The sequence below is a fragment of the Nerophis ophidion genome, linkage group LG15 (genome assembly GCF_033978795.1).
Source record: "Nerophis ophidion isolate RoL-2023_Sa linkage group LG15, RoL_Noph_v1.0, whole genome shotgun sequence".
NCBI lineage: Eukaryota > Metazoa > Chordata > Actinopteri > Syngnathiformes > Syngnathidae > Nerophis > Nerophis ophidion.
The window spans coordinates 12,290,480-12,308,322 of NC_084625.1; the positions used below are offsets into that span (position 1 = coordinate 12,290,480).

General features: G+C 40.9%; 1 protein-coding gene across 1 annotated transcript in view; it reads left to right on the plus strand.

The window, feature by feature from the left end:
- The window catches only part of drosha (drosha ribonuclease III), a 370,040-nt gene that overhangs the window by 241,604 nt on the left and 110,593 nt on the right, over positions 1-17,843 (plus strand). The gene's annotated exons all lie outside the window — the stretch shown is intronic.

A 17,843-nucleotide genomic window follows, 5' to 3' on the forward strand; every position in this document is an offset into this window, starting at 1 on the left:
TTCGAGAGAATAATTACTCTGTAATTCGGGAGTCTCCCGGGAAAATTGGGACGGTTGGCAGGTGTGACGCTGTCAAGCGGCATTCATATAAAACTCGCGGGCTGCACTAACACTACATTTTCACATTAAGGTGCGGGCCGTGTGTCTGAGACCCCTGGTTTATACATAGCACAAAGCAAAAAACAACTCTGTATGCAGTATTATTTCATTATGAATTTCAAAAGAGTTATGTGGCTCCCATTGTTTTCTTTACTTTGTGAAACGGGTGAAAATGGCTCTTTGAGTGGTAAAGGTTGCCGACCCCTGTCCTAGAGAAACCCTATTAAAACGAAAATATACAAAAACAAAAACATTTTTGAAAAGCTCCAGGGAGCCACTCTTTTTGGCAATATTTATGGAACATGTCCACACAAAAATCTAGCTGCCAACACTGAATATTGCATTGTTGTATTTTTTTTTTGCACAGTTTTTGAACTTACAAAAAACGGAAATGCTGATTATCGGTCCTGCTAGACACCGAACTCTATTTAATAATACAACTCTAACATTTGACAACCAAACAATTAAACAAGGCGACACGGTAAAGAATCTGGGTATTATCTTCGACCCAACTCTCTCCTTTGAGGCACACATTAAAAGCGTTACTAAAACGGCTTTCTTTCATCTCCGTAATATCGCTAAAATTCGCTCCATTCAGTCCACTAAAGACGCTGAGATCATTATCCATGCGTTTGTTACGTCTCGCCTCGACTACTGTAACGTATTATTTTCGGGTCTCCCCATGTCTAGCAATAAAAGATTACAGTTGGTACAAAATGCGGCTGCTAGACTTTTAACAAGAACAAGAAAGTTTGATCACATTACGCCTGTACTGGCTCACCTGCACTGGCTTCCTGTGCACTTAAGATGTGACTTTAAGGTTTTACTACTTACGTATAAAATACTACACGGTCTAGCTCCATTCTATCTTGCCGATTGTATTGTACCATATGTCCCGGCAAGACATCTGCGTTCAAAGGACTCCGGCTTATTAGTGATTCCCAAAGCCCAAAAAAAGTCTGCGGGCTATAGAGCTTTTTCATTTCGGGCTCCAGTACTCTGGAATGCCCTCCCGGTAACAGTTCGAGATGCCACCTCAGTAGAAGCATTTAAGTCTCACCTTAAAACTCATTTGTATACTCTAGCCTTTAAATAGACTCCCTTTTTAGACCAGTTGATCTGCCGTTTCTTTTCTTTTTCTCCTATGTCACACTCTCCCTTGTGGAGGGGGTCCGGTCCGATCCGGTGGCCATGTACTGCTTGCCTGTGTATCGGCTGGGGACATCTCTGCGCTGCTGATCCACCTCCACTTGGGATGGTTTCCTGCTGGCTCCGCTGTGAACGGGACTCTCGCTGCTGTGTTTGATCCGCTTTGGACTGGACTCTCGCGACTGTGTTGGATCCAATATGGATTGAACTTTCGCAGTATCATGTTAGACCCGCTCGACATCCATTGCTTTCCTCCTCTCCAAGGTTCTCATAGTCATCATTGTCACCGACGTCCCACTGGGTCATTATTGTCACCGACGTCCCACTGGGTGTGAGTTTTCCTTGCCCTTATGTGGGCCTACCGAGGATGTCGTAGTGGTTTGTGCAGCCTTTTGAGACACTAGTGATTTAGGGCTATATAAGTAAACATTGATTGATTGATTAATTTTGTTGAAGTATTATTCAAAAAGTATATTCATGAAGGATATTTGAATTGTTGCTATTTTTAGAATATTTTAAAAAAATCTCACGTACCCCTTGGCATACCTTCAAGTACCCCCAAGGCTAAGTGTACCCCCATTTTAGAACCACTGACTTACACGATCCAACATGGATTGTAAAAGGAGTCGGGAGAAGCAGAACTAATTTAATCATTGCAAACAATGTTTCAGAAGGTATCAGCCATTTCCTACTCCCACCGAGAAGAAAAAAAATACCGGTGATAGGTCCTGCCTTAATGAGCGTTGAGTGCACGGCGGTGGCAGCTAACCGGCGCGTGTGTAATTACACGAACACCCGTCTTTGGAATACTTGCATACATTAGCCTCGCCGTTGGCGTGCGCTCGCGAGCGCGAAAGAACACGGCGTGGCTGACACGCACATCTTCATGCCTTCCGTGTCCGCTCGGCGCGCACCAGTGCATCATCACCAGCAGCGCTCCCGAATAATTAGCCGCCACGTCGTTTACCTGCACTCTTTCCAGAACGTCTCCTTTGCTTTTCTGGCGAGGAGACAAACTTGTCGGACATGGGGGAAAAAAAACAAAACACAGCGCCAGTCCCGCGTTCTCTGTTTTGGTCGGAGCTGCAAGTTAGGCTTTGAAGCCATTTCAACAGCGCAGTCTTTTTGAATTACATTTCTATTTTTTTCCTTCCCCCCTGACCGCTGTTTCGCTCCACCCACAGCGCCTCGGTGTTTGAATCCCCGCCGCTGACCATTACCCCGAAGGACAGCTCGCGCCTACGAGTGCTGAACTCGTCAGATGTCGTTAGTTGTGATGCACGGCATTCAAACGTCTTCCGTTAATTAACAGAGCGGGGCTGGGGGTGTGGCAGAAATGAAATGTTTCTCAAGACGAGATGGAATTCTAATTAAAATAAGGAATTTCGCCGAGTTATACATCCCTGGTCTTTGCTGGTGTGGGAGTGGGTTGTATGCGTTTTCTGCAAAGACAATGCTGGAGGACGAGAGGTGGTCACATGCCAGAGCGTCTTGCTCTGTTGTTCGATTGCCGGGGGGCTTTACAGCGCGGGCCCTAATGAAGCAAACTAACAAGGTCACAGGAGCGGGCCACGCTTCTCTCCAAAGGATGCCTTGGTCAAGCTCACAGTTGCACCACGCTGGGACCAATTAAATGTCTCCCGTAGCCTAATTAATGTGCTCATAAGGATGGCTCTTGATCAAACAAACATGCATATACCAGTGATGTTGAAACCTTTTCAATGTAGTGACGTGGGTAGAAATGTCACTGAGTCCCTGGAAAATACAATGGATTCCAATTTAAAAAATGTATATTTTATCTTAAAATATAATATGGTTAAGACGAACAGATAGGCCATATGTTTTGGACTATAGCAGGGGTCGGGACATTTTTGGCAGAGAGAGCCAAAAAGCTAAATATTTTAAAATGTATTTCCGTAAGAGCCATATATTATTTTTTTTAACACTGAACACAACTAAACGCGTGCATTTTTAATTAAGACCAACGTTTCTAGAGTATAATAGGTCTCTTATTCTTTGTAATAAGATTGTTATTCTGAAGCTAACTGTGGAGGGGGCGTGGCCCGCGGGCCTGCAGCGAACTGGGGTGTGCCAGGACCGGCCTCGAAATCAGCGAGAGCTGCGTGGATGGCCCACCTGAGCCTTGTTATCTGATCACCTGTCGCTCTGTTATAAGCAGCAGCCAGGAGGAGAGATGGGGTTGGGGCTGGAGCCAGAGCGCGAGCGAGAACGAAAGAGAAAAATACAATTGCTGGAAAGCAACTGAGAGATTTATTGAAAAATAAAACAATAGTGTAACCCTGAAACAGGCTCTCATGTTGGTGCTTGGTGGTCTGAAGAACCCCCAGGAGGGCAAACCCCACACTAACCAATAATAAATAAATACTTTCTTGACGCAACTTCTTGAACAGGTGCGGTAGTAAACGGATGGGTGGACTAAAAATGCATGTGAATGTTTTATGCTTTGAACATTATTTTCAACACTTATTACAAGTGGAATTATTCATTACTTATCATGTTAAGCAATGTCAGCTCAGATTTATCTGAGAGCCAGATGCAGTCATCAAAAGAGCCACATCTGGCTCGCGAGCCATCAATCATCAATCAATCAATGTTTATTTATATAGCCCCAAATCACAAATGTCTCAAAGGACTGCACAAATCATTACGACTACAAAATCCTCGGAAGAACCCACAAAAGGGCAAGGAAAACTCACACCCAGTGGGCAGGGAGCCATAGGTTCACTACCCCTGGACTATAGAATACCACCCATTAAATTACAGGTGGACCTTTTTTTCCATATAAAAGCCGCACCGGACTATGAGCCGTGGATATATATATATGTTCTGAAGTATTTTGTAAATGTTTATTTACAGACTTTAAATGTTTTCAAACGGTATCTGTAACATGGCAGTAAAACGTCTGATCCAACAAAACAGAAGTCATCATCATAGACCAGGGTCTCAGAGGGCCGCGGGCCGCGTGTCTGAGACCCCTGGAGACGTTATTTTGTGGCCCGCACCTTGATACAGTAGGGCAAAAAAGTATTTAGTCAGCCACCGATTGTGCAAGTTCTCCCACATAAAATGATGACAGAGGTCTGTAATTTTCATCATAGGTACACTTCAACTGTGAGAGACAGAATGTGAAAAAAAAATCCAGGAATTCACATTGCAGGAATTTTAAAGAATTTATTTGTAAATTATGGTGGAAAATAAGTATTTGGTCACTTCAAACAAGGAAGATCTCTGGCTCTTACAGACCTGTAACTTCTTCTTTAAGAAGCTCTTCTGTCCTCCACTCGTTACCTGTATTAATGGCACTTGTTTGAACTCGTTATCTGTATAAAAGACACCTGTCCACAGCCTCAAATGGTCAGACTTCAAACTCCACTATGGCCAAGACCAAAGAGCTGTCAAAGGACACCAGGAAAATAATTGTAGACCTGCACCAGACAGGGAAGAGTGAATCTACAATAAGCAAGCAGCTTGCTGTGAAAAAATCAACTGTGGGAGCAATTGTCAGAAAATGGAAGACATACAAGACCACTGATAATCTCCCTCGATCTGGGGATCCACGCGAGATCTCATCCCGTGGGGTCAAAATGATCATGAGAACGGTGAGCAAAAATCCCAGAACCACACGGGAGGACTTGGTGAATGACCTGCAGAGAGCTGGGACCAAAGTAACAAAGGTTAACATCAGTAACACATTGCGCCGACAGGGAATCAAATCCTGCAGTGCCAGACGTGTCCCCCTGCTTAAGCCAGTGCATGTCCAGGCCCGTCTGAAGTTTGCCAGAGAGCACATGGGAGAATGTCATGTAGTCAGATAAAACCAAAACAGAACTTTTTGGTATAAACTCAACTTGTCGTGTTTGGAGGAAGAATAATACTGAGTTGCATCCCAAGAACACCATACCTACTGTGAAGCATGGGGGTGGAAACATCATGCTTTGGGGCTGTTTTTCTGCTAAGGGGACAGGACGATTGATCCGTGTTAAGGAAAGAATGAATGGGGCATGTATCGTGAGATTTTGAGGCAAAACCTCCTTCCATCAGTGAGAGCTTTGAATGGTTGACCAAATACTTATTTTCCACCATCATTTACAAATAAATTATCTAAAATTCCGACAATGTGAATTCCTGGATTTTTTTTCACATTCTGTCCCTCACAGTTGAAGTGTACCTACGATGAAAATGACAGACCTCTGTCATCATTTTAAGTGAGAGAACTCTCACAATCGGTGGCTGACTAAATACTTTTTTGCCCCACTGTATGTAAATGTAATGTTAGTGTGGCCCGCGAGTTGTATATGAATGCCGCTTGACAGCGTCATATTTGCCATCATTGGCAACCCTTCCAAAATCAGGGCAATCATTCCTGGGCAATCGTTCTCTCAAACGTCTGTCGATTCTCACCCAAGCAACAATATGTAATGGGTGCCGTATTGACACTTTCCTTAACAACCTCTACAATTTGCACTAGAAGCGTATCAGCCCAGTCTTATTTTGTATCTGACTTTCAAATACACACGTCATCGGGTCCGCCTTTTCATCATTAACAGTGTGCCGCGACAGTCTGTTTTTCTATAAGACTTCTGCAAACACATGGCAGTGACTGCAAGGCATACTTGATCAGCAGCCATACAGGTCACACTGAGGATGACGAGTCCACATTTCAAATTGTTTTTGGAAATATTCGACATCGTGTCATCCAGACTGTTATCGACGCAAAGTTCAAAAGCCAGCATCTGTGATGGTATGGGGGTGCATTAGTGCCCAAGGCATGGGTAACTTACACATCTGTGAAGGCACCATTAATGTTGAAAGGTACATACAGGTTTTGGAACAACATATGCTGCCATCTAAGCGCCGTCTTTTTCATGGACGCCCCTGCTTATTTCAGCAAGACAATGCCAAGCCACATTCAGCACGTGTTGCAACAGTGTGGCTTTGTAAAAAAGAAAGCGTGCAGGTACTTTCCTGGCCCGCCTGCAGTCCAGACCTGTCTCCCATCAAAAATGTGTGGCGCATTATGAAGCGTAAAATACGACTGTTGAATTATTGAAGCTCTACATAAAACAAGAATGGGAAAGAATTCCACTTTCAAAGCTTCAACAATTAGTTTCCTCAGTTCCCAAACATTTGTTAAAAAAAAGGTGATGTAACACAGTGGTGAACATGCCCTTTCCCAACTACTTTGGCACTTGTTGCAGCCATGAGGTTCTAAGTATATTTTTATTTGCAAAAAATATATATAGTTTATGAGTTTGAACATCAAATATCTTTTCTTTGTAGTGCATTCAATTGAATATGGGTTGAAAAGGATTTGCAAATCATTGGATTCTGTTTATATTTACATCTAACACAATTTCCCAACTCATATGGAAACGGGGTTTGTATATACATATATATATATATATATATATATATATATATATATATATATATATATATATATATATAATATACACACAGACCGTATTTTTAGGACTATAAGTTATAGTTATTTGAATGACTCTTACCATAATATATATATGTGTGTATATATATATATATATATATATATATATTTATATATATATGTGTGTGTCTGTGTGTATGTATATGTATGTGTGTGTGTATGTATATATATAAGTGTGTGTGTATGTATGTATATGTGTGTGTGTGTGTGTGTATGTATATGTATTTGTGTGTGTGTATGTATTTGTGTGTGTGTGTGTGTGTATGTATATCTATGTATGTATGTGTGTATGTATATGTGTATGTGTGTATGTGAGTATGTATATGTATGTGCGTGTATGTATCTGTGTGAGTGTATGTGTGTATGTAAGTGTATGTGTGTATGTATATGTATGTGTGTGTGTGTATGTAAGTATGTATATGTATGTGCGTGTATGTGTATGTATCTGTGTGAGTGTATGTATGTGTATGTATATGTATGTGTGTGTATGTGAGTATGTATATGTATGTGTGAGTATGTGTGTATGTTTATGTATCTGTGTGTGTGTGTATGTATATATATATATATATGTGTGTGTGTGTATATGTGTGTATGTATATATATATATATATATATATGTGTGTATGTATATCTATATATATATGTGTGTGTGTGTGTGTGTGTATGTATAGAAATGTGCGTGTGTGTGTGTCAATGTGTATGTATATGTTTAAATATGTGTTATGTGTTAATACATATATATGCATGTGTATGTACAGTATATATATATATATATATATGTTTATATATATATATATATATTTATGTATACATATATTTATGTATACATGTATGAATACGTATATACACACACACACAGTGGGTACGAAAAGTATTCAGACCCCTCAAAATGTTTCACTCTTTTTTTTTCCATTGCAGCCATTTGCTTTTCTTTATTTCTCATTAATGTACATTCAGCACTCCATCTTGACAGAGAAAACAACTGAAATGTTTTCTACGTACCACTGCAGTTGGCGCAAGGCTTCATTTAATGGCTGGCTGAGATGGGTATTCTTAGGCTTGAAAAGGTTGGTGACAACTGATCTACAGCAGTCAACAAACCATTCTTTAAAGCCTGATCAAGGCTGTGATCTTCTCGCCTAAGTGTAACCAAAGCAGCGGCGATACTAATGGACCGTTTGAGTTAATCTTTCGGGCGAGAGGAAAAAGGGAACTGTTAGACTTCACATTTAATGAGTACTAGATTCCATCTGTCGCCGATCTTTGGAGTTTGTTTTGAGGCTGAGGGAAATACACACACTTTGCGGCACATGTTTGATTTAAGGACACTTGTAGAGGGAATTACTTCCCAGAGGAAGTTTCTTTTTTAGTCCGCCTGGTCTCCGAGGAGTCTCAGAATGGCCTTGCTGGACTTAAATTTGCCCTTTTTCAAACCTTTTGGCCCTCTACTATACCACTTTCAGCTTGTTTGAATGCTAGAATGTGGATTTCAGTCCCTCCAGAATTCAACTTGCCTTTTTTTGCAATGTGTAATTTCTTGCCTTTTCAAAAAGTTGCATTTTGTTCCCAATAATATTGCATCAGCTTGGGATTTTACATAATTTGTGGATTTCCTTATTTTGTGTGTCAATAAATGCAAGTTTAATGTATTATTGACTATTAAAGCTCTGAATCTTGCTAATGACGTTGCTGAGCGAAAGTTGACAGCTCAAGTCAAATCACGGCCCATCTTCAGTGCTTGCATGTCAGCATCTAAGCATTATTATTTCAGTTTCAAGCAGATAGTTATCATTATGCACAGTAAAAAGTAACATTAAGAAATTACATCATGTCTGCATTAAGGTTACATGAAGTAGCAACTGACTGAGCAGAAAGTCTTTGCACTATGCACTTCAGCATCCACTGACCCCTCCCTGTCAGTTTACGTAGCCTACCACTTCCTGGCTGAGTTGCTGTTGTTCCCAAACTCTTCCATTTTCTTATAATAAAGCCGACAGTTGACTTTGGAATATTTAGGAGCGAGGAAATTTCACGACTGGATTTGTTGGACAGGTGGCATCCTATGACAGTTCCACGCTGGAAATCACTGAGCTCCTGAGAACGGCCCATTCTATCACAAATGTTTGTAGAAACAGTCCCCATGCCTAAGTGCTTGATATAATACACCTGTGGATGGGTGGCCAACCACTTTTGGCAACCGTAGTGTTGAGCACTACGGTGGTTGGATCGATAAATGGCTTTTGCTTTGCATAGTAGAGCTTTAACTTGCACTTACAGATGTAGCCACAAACTTTATTTAGTGATTGTGGTTTTCTGTAGTGTTCCTGAGCCCATGTGGTGATATCCTTTAGACATTGATGTCGGTTTTTGATACAGTGCCGTCTGAGGGATCGAAGGTCACGGTCATTCAATGTTGGTTTCCGGCTATGCCGCTTACGTGGAGTGATTTCTCCAGATTCTCTGAACCTTTTGATGATATTATGGAGCGTAGATGTTGAAACCCCTAAATTTCTTGCAATTGCACTTTGAGAAACGTTGTTCTTAAACTGTTTGACTATTTGCTCACACAGTTGTGGACAAAGGGGTGTACCTCGCCCCATCCTTTCTTGTGAAAGACTGAGCATATTTTGGGAAGCTGTTTTTATACCCAATCATGGCACCCACCTGTTCCCAATTAGCCTGCACACCTGTGGGATGTTCCAAATAAGTGTTTGATGAGGATTCCTCAACTTTCTCAGTCTTTATTGCCACCTTTCCCAACTTCTTTGTCACTTGTGCTGGCATCAAATTCTAAAGTTAATGATTATTTGCACACAAAACAAGTCCATCAGTTTGAACATCAAATATGTTGTCTTTGTAGCATATTCAACTGAATATGGGTTGGAAATGATTTGCAAATAATTGTATTCCGTTTATATTTACATCTAACATAATTTCCCAACTCATATGGAAACGGGGATTTGTACATTCCCGTAACTTTAAGTCTGCTAAATATATTTTTTTTAGCTTTTCTTTAATTTAGTAACAGTATGTCATGACTAATAGTCATAAATTAGCATTCATAATGAATAGCAGTAGAATGAGCACATATTTTAGATTAGATAGTACTTTATTTATTCCGTCAGGAGAGTTCCTTCAGAAAAATTACAATTTTCAGCACAATCCCATTCAAGATCAGACAAACATTAAAGGGAGACAGAACAGGATCGCTGACGGGTCTGCCGGCTTCCAGCGCCCCTTACAAAAAAAAAAAGATGAGATACAGGTATACAAGGGGGGGGGAATAGAAGATTAAAATAAAATAAAAAAATCGGTGTTAGCCTGGGCCCTGGAGAGGGGGTGCAGACTGAGGGCAAGGGAAAAAAACAACTACTTATAGCCATAGTACACATCGCACTTACATGTGTGTAAGAGGGAAACATCAAACATCAAAGAACACATTTATTGGGGAATTATAGTCTTAACGACCTGGCATTTACACTTTATGTGGTGTTGGAGTTGTCCGACTTTTTGTACGATCTGAAATGACTCAGTGGCAAGTGCCATGTGTGTGTTTGTTGGTGCAGTTGAGAGTGAGCGAGCGGCTGCTGTAGATATGTCAGACGACAGTGTGTTTTTGGCCTGGTTTGTACAACAGAAAATTACCAGTTTTCCAAGATAGAAGGTTTTTTACTAATATTTTTGGTGTAGTTACGGCCGACTATAAACATTTTTGAAGGAATTCCTGTCCTCCTTAAAGTGTTGCAAAATCACACAGAATAAATTATGTTTATTTTGTGTAGAGGTTAAATGGGATTGTATTTTTTTGCCTGACATATATTATTTGGATTGGAGGAGTCTCAAAGTGGTCAGACCCTCAGATATTGCCGACAGCTTGTGTAGATGACAGGAAGTATATTTTGAGTATAGAAAATTAAGTTATGTGTTAGAGCAGTGATTTTCAACTGGCGGTTCAATCGCAGACCCGTTTTATTTTTAATTTTTTAACTCGTCTTTTCCATTCACATGGAAAAGTATTATCCAACCAGATGTGCTGTACGGATTTACCGAGTTGAGAGGTGTGGAATACTTTTGTTGCGGTGTTTATTGTTTGACAGGTCTGTTTAACGCAGACCTTTTTTTAATGGATTGTGGGTTTTTATATGGTAGACACTTAGTGAGACATTTGCAAACAAGTCTTTTGAGCTGCTTTTTTAAGTAAACAATGAGAACCCATCTGAAGTTGTGACTTGCTTATTTGCGAGCTGATCTTACTCAACTGTCTCAATAAATACAAATATGGAGTAAAAATTAGTTTAATTAAAAAGGTCATATTTTTTCCTATACCCCGCCTTCCGCCCGATTGTAGCTGAGATAGGCGCCAGCGCCCCCCGCGACCCCGAAAGGGAATAAGCGGTAGAAAATGGATGGATGGATGGATATTTTTTCCTACATTTAAAACACTTCCTTATGGTCCGCATCAGGGGTTCTCAACCTTTAAAACCTCTGCGTCCAACTTTTCCATTAATGAGGGGCCCATTTAAATATTAACACTGAATTTTAATCGTATTCAATAATTATGTCCAACTTACTTACAGTTTACCATCCATCCATCCGTTTTCTACCGCTTATTCCCTTGTGGGGTCGCGGGGGGCGCTGGCGCCTATCTCAGCTACAATCGGGCGGAAGGCGGGGTACACCCTGGACAAGTCACCACCTCATCGCAGGGCCAACACAGATAGACAGACAACATTCACACTCACATTCACACACTAGGGCCAATTTTAGTGTTGCCAATCAACCTATCCCCAGGTGCATGTTTTTGGAAGTGGGAGGAAGCCGGAGTACCCGGAGGGAACCCATACAGTCACGGGGAGAACATGCAAACTCCACACAGAAAGATCCCAAGCCTGGATTTGAACCCAGGACTGCAGGACCTTCGTATTGTGAGGCAGACGCACTAACCCCTCTGCCACCGTGAAGCCACTTAGAGTTTACAACCTTGTCAAATGATATGAAACCAGGTGTTAATCACAAAGAATAGTAGTTATTTAAAGGCCTACTGAAACCCACTACTACCGACCACGCAGTCTGATAGTTTATATATCAATGATGAAATATTAACATTGCAACACATTCCAAAAAGGCGGGGTTAGTTTACTAAAGTGCAATTTTAAATTTCGCCGTGAAAAATCCTGTTGAAAACGTCTCGGTGTGATGACGTCTGCGCGTGACGTCACGGATTGCAGAGGACATTTTGTGCCAGCATCGTGCCCAGCCATTAAGTCGTCTGTTTTCATCGCAGAATTCTACAGTATTCTGGAAATCTTTGTTGGTTAATCTTTCGCAATTTGTTCAATGAACAATGGAGACATCAAAGAAGAAAGCTGTAGGTTGGAAGCGGTGTATTGCGGCCGGCTTTAGCAACACAAACACAGCCGGTGTTTTATTGTTTATATTCCCGAAAGATGACAGTCAAGCTTTACTATGGAACAGAGATGTCAAGCGAACACGGTTGAATTGGACCACACACACAAAGTACAATGTATTATGCAGCGATCATTTTTAGCATTCTGTATTCTGAAGGCGATCTATGTCGTGCGCTACTCCAGCATCAATATCAGCAGCGTCCTCCTGACTGTCACCGTCAGCGTCGGGTTCAAAGCGGTATGGCTCTATCCCTTGTTGCGGTTGGGCCTGGCCGAGTGGTCCTGCCACCCCCACGGCTGCCACGGCACCTCTCACAGCATTTCCCTATCTGAATCGCTCCCACTGCCTGCCCTCTAGTCTTTTTCTTTTTTTTTTTCTGTAGTCCTTCACTCTCACTTTCCTCATCCACAAATCTTTCATCCTCGCTCAAATTAATGGGGAAATCGTCACTTTTTCGGTCCGAATCGCTGTCGCTGCTGGTGGCCATGATTGTAAACAATGTTCAGATGTGAGGAGCTCTACAACCCGTGATGTCACGCACATATCGTTTGCAAGGCTTTTCTATCAGCACCAAAAATTGCGAACTTCATCGTCGATGTTCTCTACTAAATCCTTTCAGCAAAAAATATGGCAATATCGCGAAATGATCAAGTATGACATATCGAATGGACCTGCTATCCCCGTTCTAATACAAAAATCGCATTTTAGTAGGCCTTTAACATAACAAACTGAAGTTGGGTCAGGCTGGAAAAAAAAAAGTACTAACCAAATATACTGCATAAGAAGGGACACAACTAACTGATGAAAAATACATGTACACACATTTATGTCATGGTGAACTAAAATAATGATAAATATGTTTCTTAACTAAAGTATCAATAAAATAAAAAAGTGAATAAAAATACAGCTTCACCACTTCAGTCATCATTTTTGTGCTTAAGAAACTTCTCTTTGAGTTTCAATCCAGACTTCTTCTGTATGTTTGATATTGTCATTACTGCCACAAGTGGTAAAAAAGTGTATTTCAATTTGGTACGACTCCATCCATCCATCCATCCATTTTCTACCGCTTATTCCCTTTTGGGGACGCTGGCGCCTATCTCAGCTACAATCAGGCGGAAGGCGGGGTACACCCTGGACAAGTCGCTACCTCACCGCAGGGCCAACACAGATGGACAGACAACATTCACACTCACATTCACACACTAGGGCCAATTTATCAGCTGAGAAAAATTTACTTTTAGATGCCCTCTGGTGTTCATAACTGGTTCTTTGGTCAAAATGTTATAGATGATGTTTTATAGACTTACTTCAAGCTGCTTTCTGACCCTTGCTTCAGGATGCTTCATTTTGTGGGCGGAATTATATACGGGCCTCCACTTCGACTGTGTTATCTCCCCGTCAGCCGTGTTGTAGTTTTTAGCGCTTCCATAGCGCGTCTACTGACAGATATGCATTTGAACTGTCCAGTGCTTTGTATTAAAAATGGCAACAGTGGAAGATGCATGTGCATGTACGAGCCAGTTTGCCTCACAACAAGAGAATAGAAAAGAAGAAGGGGCTTATTTACTACAATGTCAGACTAGAATGGCAGATTTGTGAAAAGATCTTCTAGTAAACTTCTTCCACATATGGAATATATACACACACGTGTAAGAGGGATGTGTGCTATGGCTATGAGTTGTTTTTTTTCCCTTGGCCTCAGTCTATACCCGCTATCTTTTTTTTTCTCCCATTCCTCCCACTTGTTTACCTGTATCTCACCTTTTTTGTAAGGAGTGCCAGAAGTTGGCAGACCCGTCTGCGATCCTGTTCTGTCTCCCTGTAATGTTTGTCTGATCTTGAATGGGATTGTGCTGCAAATTTTTATTTTCCCTCGGGGATTAATAAAGTATTTCTGATTCTGATTCTGAGATATCCACTGACACCACGACTAGGAAAGTGTCACACATTGGGCAAATTTGAAATGGCTCGTATAGAAGAAGTATAAAGGAAAGCAAAACCGCTACATGAACATCTTCGCCATTTCTCCATTGTTTGATTTCAAATTTTGGAGACAAAAACATGTATCAATGGGTTAGAAAAGTTGGTCTTGCATAATCGGTCCCCTTTTAGTCAAATACACCAATGAAAGACTCAGTAACATTTTGCAGTTCATGGAAAAACAGTAATAATAGATTTTATTTGTAAAATGCACTTTACATTGAATGAACAACCTCAAAAATGCTACAGTATATCAAAAATAAATAAAAAGATAATGAAAATAAATAAAAAGTAGAACAGCCTAATAGCTACAACTAGTATGCATATATCTAAAAAGAAAGGGCTTTTTTTAAAAGAAGGGTTTTTAAGCCTTTTTTAAAAGCATCCACAGTCTGTGGTGCCCTCAGTTGGTCAGGGAGAGTGTTCCACAGACTGGGAGCGGCGGAGCAGTACAAGTATTTTTTTTATTCTGGCAATTTAGCTGCTAGTTGTTATAGCGTAAAAACAAATGTACCGTCTTTCCATTTACAGTAAAAACAACAACAGTCAAAAATTGGCAGCTTAGTCAACAGAATTTTAACGCAAAAACTAGTAGTTTTTTTTTACAATTTACAGCTATATCCCTGGTGTGTAAATGTGAATGTTGACTATCTGTGTTGGCCCTGTAATGAGCTGGCGACTTGTCCAGGGTGTATCCCGCCTTCCGCCCGAATGCAGCTAAGATAGGCTCCAGCAACCCCCGCGACCCCAAAAGGGACAAGCGATAGAAAATGCATGGATGGATTTTTTTATTGTTAGATCCTGACTTCCAGGGGTAGTTTTGAATATTAAACTTTTTGACAATTTTTCAAATTTTATGGGATATTAAAATGGGGGTTTTATTAGCTGTGAACCATAATCATTAAAATCATGAAGAAATACACCCTTGAAATGTTTCACCCCTGCGCAAAGTGATGGCCATCTTTAATGGTGATGTGGGTGCCACAGCCAAACCAGTCTCGAACCACTGCATCTATGCAGTCCAGGTAAATCAAGTCAAAAGGTTATTTTAGGATGCAACATTTAAGGATTATTATTCATCATCATCATCATCATCATCATCATCCATCCATCCATTTTCTACCGCTTATTCCCTTCGGGGTCGCGGGGGGCGCTGGAGCCTATCTCGGCTACAATCGGGCGGAAAGCAGTGTACACCCTGGACAAGTCGCCACCTCATCGCAGGGCCAACACAGATAGACAGACAACATTCACACTCACATTCACACACTAGGGCCAATTTAGTGTTGCCAATCAACCTATCCCCAGGTGCATGTCTTTGGAAGTGGGAGGAAGACGGAGTACCCGGAGGGAACCCACGCAGTCACGGGGAGGAAATGCAAACTCCACACAGAAAGATCCCGAGCGCAGGATCGTACCCAGGACCTTCGTATTGTGAGGCAGACGCAGTAACCCCTCTCCCACTGTGCTGCCCATTTACAAACCCCTTTTTCCATATGAGTTGGGAAATTGTGTTAGATGTAAATATAAACGGAATACAATGATTTGCAAATCCTCTTCAACTCATATTGAATTTAATTCACTACAAAGACAAGTTATTTGATGTTCAAACTCATAAACTTTATCCTTATTTTTTTGCAAATAATAATTAAGTATTATTATTATGATAATAATAATTAACTATTATTTGCACATGTGCCAAAGTAGTTGGGAAAGGGCATGTTCACCACTGTGTTACATCACCTTTTCATTTAACAACACTCAATAAACGTTTGGGAACTGAGGAAACTAATTGTTGAAACTTTAAAAGTAGAATTCTTTCCCATTCTTGTTTTATGTAGAGCTTCAGTCGTTCAACAGTCCGGGGTCTCCGCTGTCGTATTTTACGCTTCATAATGCGACACACATTTTCGATGGGAGAAGGTCTGGATTGCAGGCGGGCCAGGAAAGTACCCGCATTCTTTTTTTTTTTTTTTTTTACGAAGCCACGCTGTTGTAACACATGCTGAATGTGGCTTGGCATTGTCTTGCTGAAATAAGCAGGGGCGTCCATGAAAAAGATGGCGCTTAGATGGCAGCATATGTTGTTCCAAAACCCGTATGGACCTTTCAGCATTAATGGTGCCTTCACAGATGTGTAAGTTACCCATGCCTTGGGCCCTAATGCACCCCCATACCATCACAGATGCTGGCTTTTGAACTTTTGCGTCGATAACAGTCTGGATGGTTTGCTTCCTCTTTTGTCCGGATGACACAATGTCGAATATTTCCAAAAACTATTTGAAATGTGGACTCGTCAGACCACAGAACACTTTTCCACTTTGCATCAGTCCATCTTAGATGATCTTGGGCCCAGAGAAGCTGGCGGCGTTTCCGGATGTTGTTGATAAATGGCTTTCGCTTTGCATAGTATGGCTTTAACTTGCATTTACAGATGTAGCGACCAACTGTATTTAGTGACAGTGGTTTTCTGAAGTGTTCCTCAGCCCATGTGGTGATATCCTTTAGAGATTGTTGTCGTTTTTTGATACAGTGCCGTCTGAGGGATCGAAGGTCATGGTCATTCAATGTTGGTTTCCGGCCATGCCGCTTACGTGGAGTGATTTCTACAGATTCTCTGAACCTTTTGATGATGATATGGACCGTAGATGTTGAAATCCCTAAATTTGTTGTAATTGCACTTTGAGAAACGTTGTTCTTAAACTATTTGCTCATGCAGTTGTGGACAAAGGGGTGTACCTCGCCCCATCCTTTCTTGTGAAAGACTGAGCATTTTTTGGGAAGCTGTTTTTATACCCAATCATGGCACCCACCTGTTCCCAATTAGCCTGCACACCTGTGGGATGTTGCCAATAAGTGTTTGATGAGCATTCCTCAACTTTCTCAGTATTTATTGCCACCTTTCCCAACTTCTTTGTCACGTGTTGCTGGCATCAAATTCTAAAGTTAATGATTATTTGCTAAAAAATAATAAAATAAAAACATGTTTATCGGTTAGAACAGGGGTAGGGAACCTATGGCTCTCGAGCCAGATGTGGCTCTTTTGATGACTGCATCTGGCTCTCAGATAAATCTTAGCTGACGTTGCTTAACACGATAAGTAATTAATAATTCCGCTGGTAATCACAGTGTTAAAAAAAAACATTCAAAATATAAAACATTCTCACGCATTTTAATCCGTCCATCCGTTTCTACCGTACCTGTTCAAGAAGTCGCATTATTGGTCAAGAGTATTTTATTTATTATTGGTTACCTTCTGAATAACAATGTTATTAAAAAGAATAAGAGATGCACGCATTTAGTTGTTAGGAGGCATAGAATTCTCTTGTGGGGCGACACTGTACAAGGATACAGGTCTACGGCTTTCTCCTCATTGAGCTAAATTGAATCCAGTCTCTGTTGAATTCCTTGCTTCTTGTCTGTTTAATACATGTCATCATTGTGAACCCGACAGTTGTATTCAGTGTTAAAAATATTACATGGCTCTCACGGAAATACATTTTAAAATATTTGGCTTTCATGGCTCTCTCAGCCAAAAAGGTTCCCGACCCCTGGGTTAGAACATCAAATATGTTGTCTTTGTAGCATATTCCACTGAATATGGGTTGAAAATGATTTGCAAATCATTGTATTCTGTTTGTATTCAGATCTAACACAATTTCCCAACTCATATGGAAACAGGGTTCGTATCATCATAATATTATTATTCTGTTGAAGCTAATGGTCATCTGTAAGC